The sequence below is a fragment of the Salmo trutta genome, chromosome 5 (assembly GCF_901001165.1).
Source record: "Salmo trutta chromosome 5, fSalTru1.1, whole genome shotgun sequence".
NCBI classification, from domain to species: Eukaryota; Metazoa; Chordata; class Actinopteri; order Salmoniformes; family Salmonidae; genus Salmo; species Salmo trutta.
The window spans coordinates 54,407,990-54,414,787 of NC_042961.1; the positions used below are offsets into that span (position 1 = coordinate 54,407,990).

General features: G+C 40.8%; 1 protein-coding gene across 1 annotated transcript in view; it reads left to right on the forward strand.

The window, feature by feature from the left end:
* Positions 1-6,798, forward strand: part of LOC115194536 (zinc finger protein 219) — a 34,700-nt gene that overhangs the window by 477 nt on the left and 27,425 nt on the right. The window contains exon 2 of the mRNA XM_029754289.1: positions 1,591-1,675. The gene's annotated coding sequence lies outside the window, so the exon portion shown is untranslated. The remainder of the gene's footprint in view (positions 1-1,590; positions 1,676-6,798) is intronic.

Here is a 6,798-nt window from a genome sequence, read left to right on the forward strand (position 1 = left end):
CAGGCCTTTGTGATGGCCACTCCAATACCTTGACTTTGTTGCCCTTAAGCCATAACTTTGGATGTATGCTTGGGGTCATTGTCCATTTAGAAAACCCATTTGCGACCAAGCTTTAACCTCCTGACTGATGTCTTGACATGTTGCTTCAATATATCCACATAATTTTCCTCCCTCATGATGCCATCTATTTTGTGAAGTGCACCAGTCCCTCCTGCAGCAAAGCACCCCCACAACATGATGCTGCCACCCCCGTGCTTCACGTTTGGGATGGTGTCCTTCGGCTTGCAAGCCTCCCCCTTTTTCCTCCAAACATAATGATGGTCATTATGGCCAAACAGTTCTATTTTTGTTTCATCAGACCAGAGAACAATTCTTCAAAAAATATGATATTTGTCCCCATGTGCAGTTGCAAACCGTAGTCTGGGTTTTTTAAGGCTGTTTTTTTCCAGCGGTGGCTTCTTCCTTGCTGAGTCTTTCAGGTTATGTCGATATAGGACTCGTTTTACTGTGGATATAGATACTTTTGTACCCGTTTCCTCCAGCATCTTCACAAGGTCCTTTGCTGTTGTTCTGAGATTGATTCGCACTTTTCGCACCAAAGTACGTTCATCTCTAGGAGACAGAATGCGTCTCCTTCCTGAGCGGTATGACGGCTGCTTGGTCCCATGGTGTTTATACTTACGTACTATTGTTTGTACAGATGAACGTGGTACCTTCAGGCATTTGGAAATTGCTCCCAAGGATGAACCAGGCTTGTGGAGGTCTTGGATGATTTCTTTTGATTTTCCAATGATGTCAAGAAAAGAGGCACTGAGTTTGAAGGTAGGCCTTGAAATACATCCACAGGTACACCTCCAATTGACTCAAATGATGTCAATTAACCTATCAGAAGCTTCTAAAGTCATTACATAGTTTTCTGGAATTGTAAGGGGTGCGTACTGGGGGGTTCGTGGGGGGTTCAGAGGGTTAAATACACACCGACTTCAGAGGAAGTCATGACAGGAATTTTCCAAGCTGTTTAAAGGCACAGTGAACTTAGTGTATGTAAATCTCTGACCCACTGGAATTGTGATACAGTGAATTATAAGTGAAATAATCTGTCTGTAAACAATTGTTGGAAAAATTACTTGTGACATGCACAAAGTTGATGTCCTAACCGACTTGCCAAAACTATAGTTTGTTAACAAGAAAATTGTGGAGTGGTTGAAAAATGAGTTTTAATGACTCCAAACTAAGTGTATGTCAACTTCCGACTTCAACTGTATCTCCCTGTGAATAGTAGTATTTCACTTTATAGAATTGTCCTCTGTCTTTCTGCGGTGATCGAATTTTAATTACATTATAAACACTTTATTGGCAGGCCACTGACCCTCCCCCACCACCTCTCTCTCTCTCTTTTTCTTGCCCTCCCTCCCTCCCTCCCTCATCCTTTCTGTCTTTCTCTCTCTCTCTCTCTCGCTCTCTCTCTGTCTCTCTGTCTCTCTTGCTCTCTCCCTGTCTCTCTCTCTCCATATCCCTCTTTATCTCCCTTTCTCATTCACTCATTTGCTCTCTCGCGCTCCCTCTTTCGCTCTCTCTCTCTCTCTGTAGTTCACAGTAGCTGTTCAGACTCCTCCTCTGTTGGCAGTCAGAAGGAGGGGGAATCCCCAGCATCTGGGAGGGGACACACACACAGGTGAGTTACACACACTCATACCCACACTCACTCACTCACACACACGCTCGCACACACAGGCACACTCACACATACACACACATATACACACGCAACCACATTCACACTGTGCTTTAAATGCTATGGTTGCTGTTTTTCTCTACAGCATCAGTCTCCTTCCACTGCAGTGTAATCTTGATCTGAGCGACAAACATGAGTGATCTTATCTTACACACCTACTGTCATCTCTTTCTGTTCCTCTACATCTCCTTTTCTCTTCCTTTCCTTCCTTCCTTCTGCCCTGTCAACCCTCAATCTCTCCCTCTCTCTCTCTCTCTCTCTCTCTCTCTCTCTCTCTCTCTCCTTTTAACTTCCAAACCAGCCACCTTGTAATCTACATACTGTGGTCTCTTCTAGAGAAGACTGTGTTGAGATGACTCAATCTTACTCTACCTGAATACACACATGATGTGCCACAGAACAACTCTTTCTGGCTAATATCTAACACCTAAGGCTTCTCAACCTCTCTCTTTTAACTCTCATCCCTTTCTGTCCAGAAACTGGATTCCGGACTCCAAAACAACTTACATTTTACATTTACATAACTTCTCTATGCATACCATTGGAAGGGTAAAACTGGAGATAAAGCAAACAAAGAGACATTACGGCTCTAACTAACCCAGGAACTAGCATCAACAGAGCCTGCTGTGGATGGCCATGTTGGATCGGCCGGACACAGTTGCTCGCAGAGTCATTGATACCGTGGACACTCCAGCCACACAGAAGGAGCATTGTCCTCCCTCTGCGGCTCCCCGCTAGGCCAAACCACTTTGTCTGAACCACTGACTGGCAGCCATGGCCTAGTGTGTGTGTGTGTGTGTGTGTGTGTGTGTGTGTGTGTGTGTGTGTGTGTCTGTGTGTGTGTGTGATTGTGTGTGATTGTGTGTGTGTGTGTGTGTGTGTGTGTGTGTGTGTGTGTGTGTGTGTGTGTGTGTGTGTGTGTGTGTGTGTGTGTGTGTGTGTGTCTGTGTGTGTGTCTACTATAGCCTATAGTGGCTTTATTGGACTTCATTAAAATATATCCTTTGATGATGCTGTTTATACAGTGCAGGTTGGTTGGGGTGTTAGTAGTGTAGATTCTGTCTGTGTGGCCGTATATGTGGTATAGCCTAGGCTAGGTGCGATTGGGATCTATGCAAATGAGTATGTGCGGCCCTGGATGCATTAGCACACACAGTATGCAGAGTGTGGAACATACACACACACACACACACACACACACACGCTCACACACACACACACACACACACACACACACACACACACACACACACACACACACACTGCTGACAGTCTTATTGTGGTATAGACAGTAGAGTACTGTTCTGACACTGTGGCCATCGTACAGCTCAGTACAGTAGCCTATAGACCAACCAGGTGACATATATGAACCAATGACAGAAATGGCGCTCTACTATCCATAGGCCTAGCCTGGACCAAATAATAACACGGAAAGATAATGTAAACATCTTATAATAACCAAACTATTCATCTAAGCACCTAGAAACAAATCAGCTGTTAAGGCTGTGAGGAGAGACTACCTAGCTATGTTTCTTCAACTGGTTTGTTGGTGTTGGGTCTTTTCAATGACTACTTGATCGATTGATTTTGTTATCCTTCTCTTCCATATATGCTATACTTTTGTATTCACCAAGTGTACAAACGTTTTGTTTGCGATCATGAGTTAATATGACGTTGGTTAGGTATAGTGTGTAAAATATGCTTGTAGCTTTTATTCACGGGTTGCACCTCCGTCACTCGCTCATGTCGTTGCTTTTGTTATCAATGTTCTACAGATGCCGTAGCCATATTGATCCCCAATGTAGATTGATGCACAGTCATACTGAATGGGGGCTAATGACTGTTTCATCTAAATTACACTATAGTGGCTTGGAAATACGATGCCAATACTAAAGTGGGCAAATGATTAGTAGGAAACAACTTTGCCATCATTATGATGTTGTCAAATTGACTTTAGAGAGACAACAATGTTGCCATTAACTAGCAAGTTTGTAAAAAAATAGCTAACATTAGCAAGCTAAAATGTGGTGCTGTCCCCTTAATCTTAGCAAGCTAGCTAAAGTTATATTGCATCTAAAGCCAATCTGGTAACATCCCAATGATGACAAAAGGTTTTCCTATTTATTATTTGCCTCCTTTTGAGATGTCATTGTGTTTCAAAGCCATTGTAATGCACTTTTGATTAAATCTTCATTAGCGGCAATTGACAATGCATTGAGTAGAACACTTAGTCGGGCATTAGTCCTAAAACAAATGTTCAAAACAATAGTGACAAAAAATGTAATCCATGAATACGTTATTCAAAATGAATGAAAGTATTCCACGAAATAGAGATGTAGGTTATCGGCCTTATTATTTTGTCATGAATTTATAGATTGTGTATTTTTTTATGCAATATGCACTACTAGCCTATGCCTCCAACTCAATACAATACATGAGGGTTGAGTTCAGTTACAATAACTTACAAATATATGTATAATTAAGTATAAAAGTAATTCTAAGCTAGTCAAAGTTGGGACCAAACAGTATTTAAATCATGTTATTGTACAATATGCAGTAAGCTATTAGATAGCCTGTCAGCCATGTAGCGAGGTTAGTCTGTCTAACATCCTCAGATAGCAGCCAGCTATCTGTTTCTCTCATTGCCTGGTTTCATGGGTCTCATAAGAACTCTCCATATCCAAATTCAAAAGGATATTGAACCCATTGAATCGATATCTACAGTAATTTGTCTAACTGGGAGTTATGCAGTACTCATACCACACTACTAACTCGGTGCTACAAAATACTACATTATATTGGGAGAGGTATGTACTACAGAATATATACTACATTATATTGGGACAGGTATGTACTACAGAATATATACAACATTATATTGGGAGAGGTATGAACTACAGAATATATACTGCATTATATTGGGAGAGGTATGTACTACAGAATATATACTACATTATATTGGGAGAGGTATGTACTACAGAATATATACTACATTATATTGAGAGAGGTATGTACTACAGAATATATACTGCATTATATTGGGAGAGGTATGTACTACAGAATATATACTACATTATATTGGGAGAGGTATGAACTACAGAATATATACTACCTTATATTGGGAGAGGTATGTACGACAGAATATATACTACATTATATTGGGAGAGGTATGTACTACAGAATATATACAACATTATATTGGGAGAGGTATGTACTACAGAATATATACTACATTATATTGGGAGAAGTATGTACTACAGAATATATACTACATTATATTGGGAGACGTATGTACTGCAGAATATCTACTACATTATATTGGGAGAGGTATGTACTACAGAATATATACTACATTATATTGAAGGCTATTCCATGTGAGAAATTGCCAAGTAACTGAAGATCTCGTAGATCTGTGTACTACTCCCTTCACAGAACAGCGCAAGCTGTCGCTAACCAGAATAGAAAGAGGAGTGGGAGGCCCCGGTGCACAACTGAGCAAGAGGACAAGTACATTAGAGTGTCTAGTTTGAAAAACAGACACCTCACAAGTCCTCAACAGGCAGCTTCATTAAATAGTACCCGACAAACACCAGTCTCAACGTCAACAGTGAAGAGGTGACTCCGGGATGCTGACCGGAGTTTGCGCCAGTTTGCGCTGTTCTGTGACTGGAGTAGTGCACAGCGTTGTACGAGATCTTCAGTTTCTTGGCAATTTCTTGCATGGAATAGCCTTCATTTCTCAGAACAAGAATAGACTGATGAGTTTCAGAAGAAAGTTATTTGTTTCTGGCTATTTTGAGCCTGTAATCAAACGCACAAATGCTGATGTTCCAGATACTCAACTAGTCTAAAGAAGGCCAGCTTTATTACTCTTTAGTCAGAACAACAGTTTTCAGCTGTGCTAACATAATTGCAAAAGGGTTTTCTAATGATCAATTAGCCTTTTAAAATTATAAACTTGGATTAGCTAGCATAACGTGACATTGGAACACAGGAGTGATGGCTGCTGATAATGGGCCTCTGTATGCCTATCTAGATATTCCATAAAAAATCTGCCGTTTCCAGTTACAATAGCCATTTCCAACATTAACAATGTCTACACTGTATTTCTGATCAATTTGATGTTATTTTAATGGACAAAAAATATGCTTTTCTTTCAAAAACAAGGAAATTTCTAAGTGAACCCAAACTTTTGAACGGTAGTGTAAATAAAAGTTTTTTTCATGTGTTTTTTAAGTGTCATCTTACATATGCAGTTTTAAGCCCAAAATATACTTATGTTTACATTTTTTAAGGAAATGCTTATTCTGTTTGTGGTTCAATGTTTGCATGCTATGTGGTTACAGGTATTGGACTTCAATTGTACTTACACCATTCGTACCTGTATTATTATATTAAAACTGGACGGAAGCCATTAAACTCAAATAGCTGTATTGCTTGGTATCAGAAGATATTGTCATGAGGGTCATACTTTGCATTCAAAGTGACATAAACCAATGTACAGTATTAACATGAGTAGAATAGGCAGGCACAGTGTATTTACAGTGTAGCTACACATTGTTACATATAGTTACATCTGTAATAATATCTGTTTCTAGTTTGTGTACTTGAACAATCAATGCACAAAAATGCACTAATGTTTTTACATGTGTATTTACTGTGACTTTATCCCCCCAGACCAGCAGCAGTTAAACACCAAACCCATCAACAAAACCTGACTAGACAACTATGCAGAGGGAGTGAAATACTCCACAGAGAAAGGGGGGAGAGAGAGAGAGAGAGTGGAGCGAAACAGGAAGGGGCAGATCGTCTGAGCGAAAGGGGGGGAGCGACAGCGGAGAGGAGGAGAGGGACAGAAGACAGTAGAGGGGTATGATGGGAAAGGAGAGAGAAAGGAGAGAGGGCGAGGGGCAGAAAGAGAGGCACAGAGAGGGGAGACACGAGGGAGAAGAAAATGAGGGAGACGGGAGAACAGAGAGGGGGCTTATAGAAACCCAGAGAGAGAACCGGGGAAGACACAAAGAACCAGGGTGGTATAGAGGTATAGGCAGGCAGAAAGAAAG